The sequence below is a fragment of the Apodemus sylvaticus genome, chromosome 6, assembly GCF_947179515.1.
Source record: "Apodemus sylvaticus chromosome 6, mApoSyl1.1, whole genome shotgun sequence".
In the NCBI taxonomy this organism is placed as follows: domain Eukaryota; kingdom Metazoa; phylum Chordata; class Mammalia; order Rodentia; family Muridae; genus Apodemus; species Apodemus sylvaticus.
The window spans coordinates 26,064,577-26,082,364 of record NC_067477.1 but is presented as its reverse complement, the minus strand read 5'-3'; positions in this window follow the sequence as shown (position 1 = coordinate 26,082,364).

Sequence of the window (17,788 nt, the reverse complement as noted above, 5' to 3'; positions counted from 1 at the left end):
GTCAAAGAACAAGTGTCTATAAGTGTATATGTGTTATTTTCTTCTGGATCTTCAATTCTATTCCACTGATCAATGTGTCTGTCTCTGTAACAATACCATGAAGTTTTTATCACTATTGCTCTGTAGTAAAGCTTGAGGTCAGAGATGGTGATTCCCTAGAAATTTTTTTATTGTTAAGAATAGTTTTCACTCTTCTGTCATTTTTTCCCTTTCCAGATGAATTTGAGAATTGCTGTTTTCCATATATTTGGGAAATTGTGTTGGAATTTTGATGGGGATTGCGTGGAATCTGTAGGCTGCCTTTGGTAGGATGGCAGTTTTTACTTATTAATTCTGCCAGTCCATGGGCACGGGGGATCTCTCCATTTTCTGAAATCTTCAATTTCTTTCTTGAGAGACTTGAAGTTATTGTCATACAGGTCTTTCACTTGTTTGGTTAGAATCACCCCCAAGATATTTTATATTATTTGTGGCTCTTGTTAAGGAAGTTGTTTCCCTAATTTCTTTCTTAGCCCTCCAGAAGACCCAACAAGCAGCTGAATGTGTCAGATGCAAATATTTGTACTCAATCAAAGGACAGACACTGCTGACCCCTGTGGTTGAATTAGGGAAAGGCTGGAAAATGCTAAGGAGGACAGCCTTGTAGGAGGACCAGTAATATCAATTAACCTGGACCCCCAAGATCTCTCAAACATTGGACCACCTACAAGGCAGCATCCACCAGCTGATATGAGGCCCCCAACACATATACAGCAGAGGACTACTGGGTCTTGGTTCAGTCAGAGAAGATGCACCTACCCCTCAAGAGATTTGAGGCCCCAGGGAGATAAAATGTGGAGAGTAAAATAATAAATTTCCTGTTGCTGAATCATGCTGAAATAAAGTCACTTATACACCTAGAAATCACAACATTTGCAGTGGTACTACTTAGATTACATTACCAAAGATTAGTGGTATGGATAGTGAAAACTGTAGACTAGAGCAAGTATTTTGTCTGCTCTGAAGCATATCTCAGCATCTAACAGAGCTTATGTACAGAAGGAGAGTTTCTCAGTGCCAAAACCTTGGTCATGATAGGCATTATGTAGGAAGAACGTGTGGCAGTGAACAGGTACTCCATTAGTCTTAAGCACAGAAACAAAAGAGAATAGATATAAGAATAAGTTTTGCACCATTGGTCATTTCTAATGTGTAAGCAATTGTGAGGTCATTTCTATCTTGCCACTGTATTAATTTTAATTTAGGAACAAAATGAGAGTAATTGTCTCTAAATGTTTAAAATGACTTATTATCTGTGAATAAAATACTGGGGTAGATTTGGTGACAAAAATAAATCTCATTCACAATCAACCATAAATGCAATACAACAAAAACCATTCTGAACCTGAGCTTTTTCTTTTCTCCAGTTTTCACTGACAGGAATGATTTTCTAATTGTTATCTTATGAAGCTTTTAAAATATAGAATTTTCTCTTTTATGAGAGATCTACACTTTATCACAGAATGGAATATAAGACTTCAGTATTTTATTCAAACTATAAGCAGATTTATTTTAGGAATTTTTTATATAAACATGCATATCTTAGTAAATTTCAAATCCAAAATGAATTTTTTGCGATAATATTGGAACAGCAACTTTTCTCAAAATCTGTTAGTATAAATGCAATATAGGTAAACAAAATATAACTTATGAAGGTGGACTTATTGTTCTTAACGATCAGTATTTGAAACAGATGAGTAATAACTTTCTTTTAATATGTTAGAATAAAAATGTTACTTTTGTAAAATAATATGTTAGAATATGGAACTTGTTTCAATGCTTCAGATCTATCATCTGCTGACCTTATAAGGCAGCACAATGTTTATAAATGTGTGATTGGGTGGTAGGTAGAAAAAACAATATCAAATAATTGTATGTGATTTTGTAATTATTCTGATGGAGTTGGAATTTTGAAAAGGAAAGATAGACAGACCAAAAATCTGTATGCAGACATAATACAAACTATACTATTTTGTATTATACCAGATAAATATGGAAAGAAAGTGAGTATGCAATCAAATAAGCCCAACATAAAATTTTAACTGTAGATCATTTTAGATGTCAGTGGCTATATTTAGTTTAATAATATTAAATCACTGAATTTAGATAAAGTCCATCCTTTATGATTTTGGTGATGATAATCAAACTACCATATTTCATTTTGTATCAGATAATCTCAAGCTAGGCATGATATTTTGTCTGTTACAAGAAATCTGGTCTTCATAGGTTCAAAAAGAAATTTCAGAGACAAAAAGACCTTCAGAAAGATGTATTCTATGCTATGTGCTTTAAAATATTCAAGGTATTTTAGTATTTCATTATAATGATACTATTTGTCTCAACTTGTTCTTTTAGTAACATTTGTTTGATAATTCTGGCATGGAAAATGAGATGGCTATAGGGGAATTGAGGGCAGGAAGACAAGAATGGGTGGGTCAGTGGAGGAACACCCTCATAGAAGCAAGGGGAGGGAGTAGGATAGGGTTTTTTTCCAAGAGAGGGGAAAACTAGGTAAAGGGATAACAGTTCGAATGTAAATAAAATAAAATAAAATACAATGAAAAATACTGGATGACTGACTGATAAGTTGAGTGAATTACTTAGTAATTGAACTTCAAAGCTGTGCTAAGTATCATTATTTTTTCAAAGAAATTGGCATTTCCTAAATCCAACATAAGTTCTATTTTCTGCAATTAGCAGTTGTAAATACTACTTATAAAATGTTAAGCTTACAATTAAACTTAAGAAAGAAATGCTGCAAATGTGCTGGCAGTCTAAATCTGGCTGGGATGACATGAAGCACAACAGCTTGTCATCAGGCTTCATTAAATGACTTACAGACTCTTTGTCATTGTCTAAGAACTTTCCTCCAAGTTTACAAATCATAAGAGTTCTAGGCCGAATCATGGCATATCCTCATCAGTATATATCGAGTGCATGCTATCATGTCATATTAGCCACGCTCTTTATCAACATTAACACAAACTAGTGATTGATGAATTCATCAGATATGAAAGACACACTTTTCTCCTGCTCCATATGACATTTTCATTAGACTAATAAAATGGGTGTAGAATATTTTGCAGTTTCCATGTAAGAGTTAAGATATCAGTGTAATATATTATAAAACACCATAATAATATTGTGTTTTGATTTGATAAATACTTTACATGGTTTGAAGTAATGTATTTTTATCATTTATGTGGAAAACTTCTGCATATTCAAGTTTAGTAAAAGTAAAAATATTTGCAGAAAAATAAAAAGAAACCTTGAAATTTGCTAAAAAGAGAGTTGGTCTATTGCTATATGCAAGGGATATGAAATTAGCATAATTACTCTTGAATGTGTTTTACAGTTAAAAAATCATTGCTAGTCTAGGTATAACAATAACAATTTGAACTGAATAACAGTTCAAATTTAAATATTACCTAAAAAGTTCCTCGAATATTTGGTTTTATATCCAGAAACAACCGAAGAAAGCATGGTCTAGAGTGGAACACAGAGACACACACATACATACACATACACAAATACACATAAACACATACACATATATACACACAAACACACAGATATATGCATATACACATACAAAAACATAAAAACAAACACACACACTTACACACAAACACACGCATACATACACACACACACAGAGTGAAAGAGAAACAGAGACAAAGGCTGAGAGAGAGATGGAGAGAATTTACAGAAAAGCAAATTAAGAACAGCTGGATAAACCTATGCAAAAATTCAGATACAAAAAATGGTTCATCTAGTCACAACAGAAAACACTTTCTCCTCAGCACTTCATGAAATTTTCTCCCAAACTGACAATATACTCAGTCACAAAGCAAATCTCAATAGAAACAAGAATATTTAAGTAAAACATCTGTACCCTATCTGAGAACCTGAAGTGAAATCTGGATATCAGTGCCAACAGAAACCACAGAAAGCTTACAAATTCATGGAAACTGAACAGCTCATTACTTACTGAAAAATGCTGGTAAAGACAAAAATTAAGAAAGAAAGTACGGGGTTTTCTAAGTTTGAACAGGGATGACATTAGCCAAAATACCCAACAAAAGGGAAATAGAACCTGTGGAGACCACATCCACTGGATAGGCATGGCCCCCATTTGAGGGATGGGGCCACATCAAAAATGCTGATGTCAAGGAGTGCTTACTGACAGGAGCCCAGTATAGCTGTTCCCCAGAGAGGCTCCCCAGAACCTGACCAATACAGATATGGAAGTACGCAGCCAAAGATTGGACTGAACACAGGGACCCCAATGGGGAAGTTAGGGCAAGGGCTATAGGAGCCGAAGGGTTTGCAACCTCATAGGAACAACAATAATATCAACCAAGCAGACCCCTCAAAGCTGCGAGGGACTAAACCACTAGCCAGAGAGTACACATGGAGGGACCCATGGCTCCAGTTGCATATGTGTCAGATGATTGCCTTATCTGGCATCAATGGGAGGGGAAGTCCTTGGTCCTGTGCAGGCTTGATGACCCAGGATAGGGGAATGCTAGGCCACTGAGGCAGGACTTGGTGGTTGGGTGGGGGAGCACCATCCTAGGGGCAAGGAAGAGGGAGGAAGGAGATAGGAGGCTTGTGGAAGGGAAACTGGGAAGAAGGATACCATTTGAAATGTAAATGAATAAAATAGCTAATAAAAATAAATGTTATATTCAGCAAGTGAGAAATTGAACTAAATTTCTACTAATAGAAAAAAAGAAAATGAAAACACAACATATCCACACTTATTGGACACAGTGAGAGCAGTTTTATGAAGCATGCACATCTAGCCCTATCTTATTAGGTTTTAAAAAGAAGGGAAGGATCTCATACTAGGAACTTAAGAGCATACTTGAAAATTATAGAATGAAAAAAGTCATACCCAAAATAGATTAAAAGATATAAACTTACAACTGAAATACAATCAAAACAAACAAACACTATTCATCCCCTTAGTCACAATTCTGCCTGAATCCTTGGAGGCCTGGTGCTATCTTAGACAACCACATGAGATCCCCATACAGCCATTTACTGGTAGCTGGGTCCACTAGGTTCTGAGGTTGGCCCCTTCCCCTCTGTGCTCCAAATTCTGTTCCTTCATCAACCTACTATCCTGGAGGCCAGGAACCTTCAGAGGCAGCCAGCTCTGCCTGGAATCTCCAGAGTCCTGACAGCATCAGGAACTATCAGGCATGCCAACACCAGAGTCAAAAAGAAGCAAACACAAGCAAGAGGAGTAAACGGAAAAATATAATCAAACTTGGAGCAGAAAGGAAAGAAAAAGAGAGCGAGAGTGAGAGTGAGAACAAGAGAGAGAGTGAGAAAGAGAGAGGGGGAGAGAGAAAGGAAAGAAAGAAGAGAAAGAAAGAAGAAAGAGAAAAAGGAAGGAAGGAAAGAAGGAAAGAAAGAAAGAAAGAAAGAAAGAAAGAAAGAAAGAAAGAAAGAAAGAAAGAAAGAAAGAAAGAAAGAGAGAGAGAGAGAGAGAGAAAGAAAGAAAGAAAGAAAGAAAGAAAGAAAGAAAGAAAGAAAGAAAGAAAGAAAGAAAGAGAGAGAGAGAGGGGGGGAGAGAGAAAGGAAAGAAAGAAGAGAAAGAAAGAAAGAAGAAAGAGAAAAAGGAAGGAAGGAAAGAAAGAAAGACAGAAAAAGAAAGAGAGAGAGAGAGAGAGAGAGAGAGAGAAAGAAAGAAAGAAAGAAAGAAAGAAAGAAAGAAAGAAAGAAAGAAAGAAAGAAAGAAAGAAAGAAAGAAAGAAAGAAATAGAAAAGGTCAGGGCCAGCAGAGAAAATGGAAACATGCAACCTCCTCAGGAGGTAGGAGATAGGGAATCCCTCTAGAATGAAGCACAGATCAGTGAGGAGAGAGACTCTCAGGGAGGGACCTTAGATGAAATGCCCTATAGTGGGAAGAAGGAACTTATAGAGTCTACCCCCACTTGTCTTGTAGAAGACAGGGAATCAACTGGAGGGATGGGGTTGCCACCCCTCCCCCGGGAAGAGGAGCAGTCTCAACTAACCTAGATCCCCGAGATCTCTCAGACACTGAACCACCAACCAGGCAGCATGTACCAGATGATATGAGGCCCTCAAGACATTGCAGAGAATTGCTGGGTCTAGACTCAGTCAGAGAAGATGGACCTAACACTTGTGAAACTTGGTGCCCCAGGGAGTTGGGAGGTCTGGTGGTGTGGTGTCATGGGTATATACTCTTGGAGACAAGGGTGGGGGTTGGGGGATGTTGAATGTGGAACAGTCAGAGGGTGGAACAGGAAGGGGATAAAGTCTAGATAGAAAAAAGTTAAAGAATAAGAGATAGACAGAAAGAAAGAAAGAAAGAAAGAAAGAAAGAAAGAAAGAAAGAAAGAAAGAAAGAAAGAAAGAAAGAAAGAAACAAGCAAACAAAGAAAGAAAGAAAGAAGGAAGGAAAGAAAGAAGGAAGGAAGGAAGGAAAGAAAGAAACAAAGAAACAAAGAAACAAAGAGAGAACATGGGAGAGGAAGTGCTTATCCTTTCATACTTGAAGTATTGTGTGGTTACCTAGGGGGATACATCCTCTCAGAAAGAAAGAGAATGGAGAAAGGGGGAAGGAATGTGGGAGGTGATTACTAGGAAGGGACAATAAGCAAAATAGAAAGTGAATTAGAAAAATAAAAATAAAATAAAATTTGCAAAAAAGCAATAAAACCAAAAGCTGGTTCTTTGATAAAATCAACAAACTACATAAACCTTTAGACAAACCACCTAAACAGTGAGACAATATGCAAATTAATAAAAATCAAAATTGAAAAAGGGAACATAACAACAGACACTGTGGAAATCCAGAGAATCTTACTTCAAAGCCTATACTCCATAAAATTGGAAAAGCAAAATTAAATAGGCGATTTTCAGGATACATTCCACTTGCGAAAGTTAAATCAAAATCAAATATACAATCTAAATAGTACTATAACTCCCAAGGAAATTGAAATAATCCTTGACCCCCTCCATTCTACACCCACAAAAGACCTGGGTCAGATGTTTATATTTCAGAATTCTACCAGACATTCAAAGAAGAGATCATATTAATATTTTTCAAGCTATTCTACATAATAGAAACAGAAGGTACACTGCCAAACTATTTCTAAATGGCCACAGTCACCCTTATACCTAAACCAGACAAAGACTCAACAAAGGAAGAGAATTTCAGACCAAGTTCCCTTAAGAAGATTGATACAAATATGCTCAATAAAATACTCACAAACTGAATCGAAAAACACATCAAAAGCATCATCCACCAGGATCAAGTAGACTTCTTTCTAGGGATGAAATGGTTCAACATATGAAATTCCATCAGAGTAAAATTCACCATATAACGAAACTGAGAGCCAGGCAGTAGTGGCACAGGCCTTTAATCCCAGCACTTGGGAGGCAGTGGCAGGCAGATTTCTGAGTTCGAGGCCAGCCTGGTCTACAAACTAAGTTCCAGGACAGCCAGGGCTACACAGAGAAATATTGTCTCAAAACAAAACAACAACAACGACAATAATAATAATAAAAGAAAGAAAGAAAAGAAAAGAAACTGAGAAAACAAAACAAAAAACAAGACAAAACAAAACAACAAAAAAAACCCATACATGATAATCTCATTAATGCTAAAAAAGCCTTTAGCAAAATTTAACACCCCTTCTTTTTAAAACTATTAGAGTGATAAGGGATACAAGGCATATACCTAAACATTAAAGGCAATATACAGCAAGCCAACATGTAACATCAACTTGAATGAAGAGACTCTTAAGTCAATTCCAATAAAAACATGCACAAGAAAAGGCTTTCTATGCTCTCCTTATCTCTTTAGTATAGTACTTGAAGTTCTACCTAAAGCAATAAGGCAACTAAAAGAGATCCATAGGATACAAAGAAGTCAAGGTATCACTATTAGCAGATGATTGATAGTATATATTTTACCCTAAAAATTCCACCAGAGTATTCCTCTAGCAGATAAACACCTTCAGAAAAAAATCTTTATAAAAATTTAACTAAAAAAAGCAATACCTCCCCATTATTCAAAAAATAAATGGACTGAGAATCAATGGGAGCAAAATCCTTTGGCCCTGTGAAGGCTTGATTCCCCAGTGTAGGCGAATTCCAGGGAGGTGATGTAGGAGTGGGAGGATGGGTGTGGAAGCATCCTCATAGAAGCAGGGGGAGGGGGAGGGGATGGGGGGATCTAGAGGGGAAACCAGGAAAGGGGATAACACTTGAAATGTAAATACACAAAATATCCAATTAAAAAAGTTGTAAAATTGCAAAAAAAAAAAATAGAAAATAGGTTTCTTTGGAGTGCTGAGAAAGGTATCAAAAGATAAATATGGGCACCAAGCCAGCCACAAAGTCCTTTGATCTACAATAGTATCTGGTCAACATGACATGCTAGTGCAATTTTGTTGCAAATCTTATGGGAATAACTAACCAATATCTGATTTGACGGAAGCCCCAAACCATGAGACAGAATCTGTTCTTGACATTGGTTAGGTGACCAAGAAATTAAAACTATATATTCCGGGGACTGAGGTCAGTACTAAATATTAGTATTTAAAACCATCATGCAAACAACAAACACCTAAAGGGATAGGAATAAAATTATTCCTAATCAGTGTTCTGTTGGCCATCATCATAGAATCTTCCTCCCTCTGTAGATGGGCACAAATACAAAAACCCACATCAAACATTTGGAGGCCTAAAATTACACAACCATCATTTCATCTCCTTAGGGCTCAAGGAACCTGGAGATTTAGGAGGCAGAAAAAGACGGTGGTGGTGGTGGGGGGGGTAGGGGGGGTAGGGACCAGAATGGATATGTTCTTTTGTTGGTGGCTTAATCTCTAGGAGCTCTGAGGGGTCTGGGTTAGTTGATACTGTTGTTCTTTCTAAGGGGTTGACATCCCCTTCAGATCCTCCAGTCTTTCCCCTAACTTTTCCACAGGAGTCTCCGACCTCAGTCCAATGTTTGACTGCAAGTATCTGCATTTGCCTCTGTAAGCTGCTGGTAGAGCCTCTCAGAGGACAGCCAAGCTTCCTCCTGTCTGCAAGCACAACATGGCATTAGTAATAGTGTCAATGTTTGGTACCTGTTCATAGAATGCATTCTGAGTTGGGTGGGTCACTGGATAGACTTTCAGTCTCTGCTCCATTTTTGTTTCTTCATTTTCTTTAGGCAGGAACAATTCTGGGTCAAACATTTTGAAGATGGGTGAGTGATCACATGCCTCTACTTGGGGCCTGTCTATCTACTAGACATGGTCTCTTTGGGTTCCATATCCCCACTGTTGGGCATTTAGGCTAAGGCCATCTGCATTTGAGTCCTGGGATCCTCTTACATCCCAGATTTCTGGGACTTCCTACTTCAGTCTATACCATTTACATTATGGTTTCCAGTTTAGGCTTTTCATAGGATTCCGGAGTGTTTGAATGAGTTAGTCTTTGTTTATTATGTCTTCTTCTGGGTTCTTTTCCTTTGTTTTGTTTTGTCCAGCTCTTATGTGTTAATTTTTGTTTACCCTTTTAACAGATTATTATATTATATTATATTAATTATTATCCTGTTTGTTTTCTATGTGACACAGAATCAAGATGTATCTGTATTGAAGGAGTGGTGTGGAAGAACTGGGAGGTTGGAGATGGGGAAAGCAATAACCAGATATACAATAAAAAAAATCTATTTTCAGAAGGGCAAAAACAAAAATACATGATAAAATACTATAAAATCATTAAGAAATATTACTGAAAATTTTTAAAAATAAATATATAAAAGCTGTTAATAACATCCATCACTATTGAAAATAGATAAATCTATTATATACAAAAGTTAGTAAAATATGAAAGCTTTAATGCTGTAATAGAAACTATTATGAGGTGAAATAGCTGATATAGGTATAATGTTGTCTGACAGCTGCTCAAGTAAAGTGTGGGCATTTTTCAGAAAAGACAATTTGCCATTATGGGATAATTCTCAGTTTTTAATAACAGGATTCCTATAAATCTGCTCTCTGATAAACATGAAACAAATTATAAATTCTAAACAAAAACATATGAGCAGGTAAAAGCAACTATGGAACATGTCCAAGTAACTAGTAAGATCAAAAAATAAGTCAAAGGTCAGATTATAAAACACTTCGATACTAATGAAAATTTAAATATCTTATATTTATATATGTTATATCTAATATATTACATATTATGTCTAGTAAATATTTATTAAAATGAGACCTTGGACAGAACACAGAATTGAAATGATGTATACTAGAAAAGCTGCAATTGCATAAGCTAATATTTTATAGGTTTATCATAAACAAAGAGATAGATATGAATAGAAAATACAACATAGAAGTGTTGTAGTGAGGTCTTTTGTCATTGTGGTAAAATATTAACCAAATGAAAACTGGGAAAAGAATGGCTTATTCAGGATTAGAGGTCACAGTCCATGACTGAAGACCAAGGCAAGAACCAGGAAACAGGACCTGAAGGAGAAACCCTGGGTAACACTTGGGAGTAGAAGCTCTCACAACCACCTGAGTCCTCCCACGTCAATCCTTAGTCTAAAAAAAATCTCCCCATATATGGCCAGAGGTCAATTCCATGAAAACAAATTTATACCTGTCATTCCTTATTTCCAGATGACTCTTAGTCTCTGTCAAGTTGACAAAACCTAATCAGCATAGCAAATAAAAAGAAATACATGCAAAACTCTCTGGCAAAGAATCATCAAACAAATGGTGCAACAGTCGAAAGAAATATCCAGGCTCAGTGGGACATAGATCTAGAATCCTCTTAGTTAAATACTCTAAAATCAGTTTAGCATTCTCTATTAATGAATGAAATAATTAGCAAAATCACTTATTATTTCAATACAGTAGAATCAGCCTTGAAAAAAATTTGCAGATATTTATTATAACACATTTTCAAAAACAAAACATACAAATAAAATTTATTATACTTACCAACAGTATAGACAAATTCACTTGGCTATCCCTGTAAATGAAGGTAAGAGTTAGCATGGCTCCAGGTTGAGGATGGGTAAAATAAATGAGGCCTATAATCAGAAACTCTCACTTCGGAACATGTATATAATCGCCAAGCCTTGAAAGACATCAGTACAAATAACTACTTCCTTGGCCACATAATTAGTAAAACTTAGCCAAACAAGCACAGAGGAGAAAAATGATAAACAAACATGACTGTGCATGTAAAGAAAGATAAATGTGTGAATGCACATACATTTTAATTTCAGTGGTCTGAATTTAAATGTGTGTGTGTGTGTTTATACACACATATACAAATATATATGTGTATATGTATAAATATATATAATATATATTAATAATATATAATTATTAATCCATAAATGTCTAAAATATAAGCAAATCTTTTAAAGCTCAAAATAATGGAATTTAACACCAATAAACAAATCGTAATTTCTATATAATAATAATAATAATAATAATAGCAATAATAACTCCTCTACCCAAAGAATTTCTACAATCCAATGTGTGGTGATTTTTCCCTTCTTATATAGACCACCTTCCTCTCTCTCCAGAGAGGTACACTGACTGTCCTAGAATACATTTCAATCTAAACATGTAATAATTTCATCGCCATCTGCATCTCCATATAATCCATAAGACTCTCCTTGCTTTACATGATGCCTGTTAGAGTGAATTCTAAAGAGATTTAGAATGCTGCACAACAGTTTTTGATGAAAACTTAGGAAAGCCTATGAAAAGACCCAACTTTACAACCTAGCCAATAAGGACATCACAAGGGAAAAGGATTATATTTAGCAGTTTCTCTTTAGCCTTCTGAGCAATTTCAATACAATCGAAATGTTCATAAGCCCTAACCAATTTACTTAAAACCCTCTCTATATAGAGAGAGGCTGTTGGGCAGTCCTCCATGATCTGGAGAAGCAAGGAAAAAAAATTACAAGTACAGCTCTTTGAACCCAGACTAAAAGGCATTTGCAAAGAAGTGAAAAAAGGAGGAGATGTTAGAACGTGTATCAAAATGGAATCATGTGAGAAGAATTCTGAGTCCTCATAAAAACATCAAGGAAAAAAAAAAGAAACTTGTGACCTTGGTTTCTTCAAAACACAAAATTATTCTTAGAATTTCCATACCCCTCCCAGGTGTAATAGTTGGGTGTGAAAAGCCCTTTGCAGGATGTTTCTAGCCTACCTATCTTTACATAAATGTGAAAGTTTCAGCGGAAAAGGGGAGGTTTTAGTTAAAATCAGTTATTTGGAGAAAGACTGTCAATGAGGCTTAAAACCAAACTGGTCAAAGAATATATACAATAATGAATGTAACAAATTATCCACCACTGAATTATAAAACAATCCTTCACGTGCTTGTTGGTTCCTGACCACTTGATAAAATCTAGAAGCACCTGAGAAGATGAAAATGAGGTGAGGGATTGCTTCCACCAAATTAGCTTTTGGAATTGTCTGTGAGGTAATTTTTGATTATTTCCTATTGATTTATTTAATTATTATTTAATTATTAATGTGGACTGTTCTATAACACAGTGGGCTGTGCCATAGCAGAGAAGTTAGTGCTGAGTTGTATGAGAGAGAAGGCTGAGCAAACCAGTAAGCTTGTGGTTTCCACCGTATGCTTCCACCCTGGGAGCCTGCCTCAGCTTCCTTCAACGATAGCTCTGTAACCTATAGGTAAAATAAAACCTTTCCTTCACCAAGGAGTTCCAAGTACCTATAAGGCAGAAATACAGATGTAACAACATTCACATCACCCTTATGTTCAATTTAATGATTTTCAAATAAATTCACTATCAGCACTTTCCTTTTAACTTTGTGAAAAATATTCATTATCTCTAAGACAGGGTTTTGACTTGGATATTTCTGTGTCGAGTTTGTTTGTTTGTTTCAAGATACACAACCAAGTTTTTCAGAGATGTTAATATGTTAAGAAGATGGGAATTTTTCAAGAACAACATACTATCATAACCTGCAGTGTATATGTCTCAATGCTTAGATTTCAAGAAGTGACCCAGCGTCTTACTTGATAGCTGTAAAACACAAAAGAAAGAATAGAGAATATAAGGAAACATAATGAAATATTTTTTGTTTTGATTTTTGTTTTGTTTTCAATGTCTCTTAGCAAATTGGTACTTAATCTTGAAAAGTGTATTCTCTAAATTATAATTGATATTAGCTATTGGCATGGGAGGTTTTAAGGTAACTACTACCTTTTATGATTCTAATAAAATGTGAAACAGTGTTACAAGCATTTAACATTTTCAACATTGGAATAAATAACATCATTAGTTCCTGTTTTCCTCATTCTGTGTTAGATATAAGAGATTTAATTTTTTATATTTTCTCTTTTTAAAAAATAAAAACTGTAGTAAGTCTTTTCTATATTTTTATAATTGTATTACTGTGATGGTTTGTATATGCTCACCCCAGGAACTAGAACTAATAGAAGTTGTCGCCCTGTTGAACTAGGTTTGATCTTGTTGGAGTAGGTGTGAAACTATGAGTGTAGGCTTTAAGACCCTTATTCTAGCTGCCTGGAAGTTAGTATTCTGTCAGCCTTCAGAGGAAGATAAAGAACTTTCAACTCCTCCGGTACTATGCTTTCCTGGACTCTGCCATGTTCTTACCTTGATGGTAATAGGCTAAACCTCTGAACCTATAAACCAGCCCCAATGAAATGTTGCTGTTATAATGGTTGCTTTGGTCATGGTGTCTGTTCACAGTAGTAAAACCCTAAGATAGATATATTTCACTTCTTTAGATATGGATGGTGTGTATTTGTGTGTATGTAGGTGTGGGTTTTTGCACAGATATCAACAAGCCATGCAGTCATGTGAAGGTGACAGCATGACTTGTTATAGTGGCCTCTTTCCTTTTACCATGTGGGTTTAGAGAATTGAATTCAGGTTACCAGGCTTGGCTGTGGATGCCCTTGCCTGGTGAGTCATTTCCCCTGCCTCAGCAGTAAGTGCTTGAAGCAGCTATAGATATTCAAGAATATGGTATCAATTTATTAGATAAGGATCTGTTCCTTTAAGGATGTGTTGCACATCAAATATTTAATCATGACTGCTAAACATTTTCAACGTTCCTGCAACAGTAGCAAAAGTTTTGCAAAATATGTAGCAGTATTTATTTCAGTATATATGCAGGTGTATATATGAAGGCAGATAAATGTGCATTTTCCTCTTATACTGAAAATATATGGGAAGATTAATTTTAAATTTCCTGATGAGGTTTATTACCAGTACTGTAAGTCAGAGTGGACATACGTGTTTTTGAAGGAAAGTTGCAATGGATTCTCCCAATTTTTCCTTCATCATGATTAGATGTTAGGCAAATGATCTTTCCTCGTACTTGTGAAATTTAAAGATTGAGAAGTTTAAGTCTATGATGTTGTAGTCTTAATATTGCTTTGAAGAAACCGTAAAAATCACTTGTAGAAAAGAGCCAGTTGTTACTTATCTTCTGCATAGAAGACTAAAACTTAAACATCAGAGGAATAGCCAGGGTCAGGATAGAGTACCTGGCTTAGCATGACATTTTCTTAATATGTGCATGTGCTTCCCATTCATATTACCACCACACCAAAAATTTAAAAAATAAAAATAGAAAAAGAAATGAATTTCTGTTCTGATATAGCCAGTTAAATTCTGAGCAAGAAAACAAACATGACTTCCTCTCAGGTGAAAAAATGAAAACAATAAAAGGAAAACCAGCCAAAAAATCTAGAGGAGGCTGTAGAGTATGAACACAAGAACCCTACAATACTGACAAGGCTTTTGAATGCTTGTGTGTGAAAATCTGCGTTGCAAATAAAGGAGTCCAGGGCCAATCCACAGGGAGGCTTGCTTGGTTTAAGAAGTACATTTTCCAATAGTTATATATCTTTTATTTTTATTTCTGTACTTTACATTCCTCTCACTTCCCCTCCTGACAGCCATCCCCTAAAACAATCTTTTCTCTCACTCCCCTCTCCCCTGTCCTGTGAGAGGGTGGAGGCCCTTCCTGGGTATCTCCCATCCTACCACATCAAATCCCTGTGAGGCTAGTTCCATCCTCTGCCAGTGAGGCCAGACAAGGCAGCCCAGCTGGGAGAATATATCCTATAGACAGACAACAACATTTGGGATAGGTCCAGGTCCAGCTGTTCAGGACCCACATGCAGACCAAGCTGCACATTGGCTATGCATTCTAAGGGGCCTAGGTCCAGACCATGTATGTTCTTTGATTGGTAGTTCAGTCTCTGAGGGCTCCAAGGGTCCAGGTTAGTTGATTCTTTTGGTCTTCCTAGGAGCTCCTTTCTCCATCCAGGCCTACAGTCCTTCCCCCAACTCTTCCATAAATGTTCCTAAGCTCCACCAATTCTTTGCCTGTGGATCTGCATCACTCTGAGTCAGCTGTTGGGTACAGCCTCTCAGAGAACAGCCATGCTAGACTCCTGTCTGCAAGCATAACAAAATATCAGTAATAGTGCTAGAATTGGTGCTTGCCCATGGGATGGGTCACAAGTTGGGCCAGTTATTTGTTGGCCATTCTCTCAGACTCTGCTCCTTCCCCTGTACATGTACTTCTTGTAGACAGGATAAATTTTGGGTTGGAAGATTTGTGGACGGGGTGGTGTACCTATACCTCTACTGAGGTTCCTGCCTTTCACCCAGGGATAAATTATATAATCGTATATATTCTTGCATTCATATTTATTGACTTTATTTTAGTATTTATAGTATGATTACATTTTCCTATTTCCTTTCCTTCCTCAAAATCATTCAAATACCTACTCTTCCCCACATTATTTGTTTATTTTTATTTCATGCATAAGAATTACGATGATTTGTAAATGTTTTTGTACATAAATAATGTATATGTATAGTTTTGATGAATATGTGTACTATATAAAATATTTATATGTATAGCTAAGTGAGGATCAGCCCACATATGCATACATTTGTCATTTCCTTGTAAAAATGCTCATAATCTCATCTTCTAAGTTTGTTTGTAGACTCAGACACTATTTTGTCACTACTATTTATACTCATTGACTAAATTTTTACTTATTCTTACACTGAATTTTTAAAATTGTTCAATTTATTTACATTCCAAATGTTGTTCCCCTCCCAGTCCCTCCTCAAAGAGCTCATCCCATTTTGCTCCTCTATTCCTCTTCTAAACACCCTCTCCCCTACACCATCCACCCACCCCCCCGCACACATACCTTCCCCCTTTCCCCACAACTCTCTTACATTAAGGGAGTCTATAAAATTAGGTATATCCTCTCCCACTAAGGCCAGACAAGAGGATCCTCTTCTACACCAGCCCCTAATGCTTCTTGGACCAGCCCCTAATGCTGGTGTAGTAATGGGTTAGTGTCTTAGTCTCTGGGAGCTCCCAGGATTCCGGGTTAGTTGACACTCCTGGTATTCCTATGGCATTGCCATCCCCTTCTGTTCCATCAATCTTTCCCTTAACTCTTCCATAGGAATCCCTGAGCTCAGTCTAATGGTTCGCTAGAAGTATCTGTATCTGTCTTAGTCAGCTGCTGGAAGAGCCTCTCAGGACAGACATACTAGGTTTCTGTCTGCCAGCACAACATGGTATCCATAATAGTGTCAGAATTTGGTGCATATCCATTGAATGGATCCCAATTTAGGCCAGTCACTGGACAATACTGGGTCAAATATTTGAAGGTAACTTGGTGACTCTAGCCCTCCATTGGGAAGCCCTGTCTATCTACCGGAGGTGGACCCTTGAGGCTGCATCCCCCTGCTGTTGGACATTTCAGCTAAAGTCATACTCACTGATTCCGGGGAGTCTCTCACATCCCATGTCTCTGGGGCTTTCTAAAGGTTCACCCCACTACATACCCCCACTGCTACATATTTCTATTCATTTTCCTGGTTCTCTGGGCTTCTCTCCTGCCTCCCACACCATACCTCATCCTGTCCCCTTTTTTCCATACTCTTTGCCTCTCCCACCAAGGCATCTCTGTCCCTCTGCCTCCTGTGATTATTTTGTTCCCTCTTCTATGTGGGACTGAAGCATCTTCACTTGTGCGTTCCTTCTTATTAAATTACTTAAGCATGGTCTGTGGGTTGTATCATGGGTATTCTGTACTTTTTCAGCTAATATTCACTTATCAGTGAATACATACCATGCATGCCCTTTTGGGCTAAATGTAAAGCCAGAAACCAAAAATGAAACCTATGCCATACCTACTTGCCACTTGAAGATGGCACTTCAGGCATACATTTTTATTTCTGTATTTTAAAAAAAATGAACAGAAGTAGCTTGTAGAGGAAATGACTGATTTAATCTTCCAATGTACATGTTTCACTCAGGGAAACCAAGGCAGCCACCTAGATATAAAAGCAAAAAAGAAGACCCTGATGGCAAGAACTGAACCTAAGACAGAAGACACAAAGGAGTTTTGTCTTGCTTTGCATGACTTGTTCATCTTAATTTCTTATGCAATCCATGATGCCCTGCCCAGTCATAGCACCACCACTGTGACCTAAGCAGCCAATATCAATGATCAGTCAAACCCTATAGACACGTCCATGGATCAATTTGATGTAGGGATCTGCTCAATTGGGGAGTCTTCTCCCGGGTGAAACAAGTTTTATCAAGTTGGAAAAACCCTGTGAACCCAAAGGTATTAATAACTTCTCATCAATATTAATACCAATATTAATTTGGTATACAAGGAT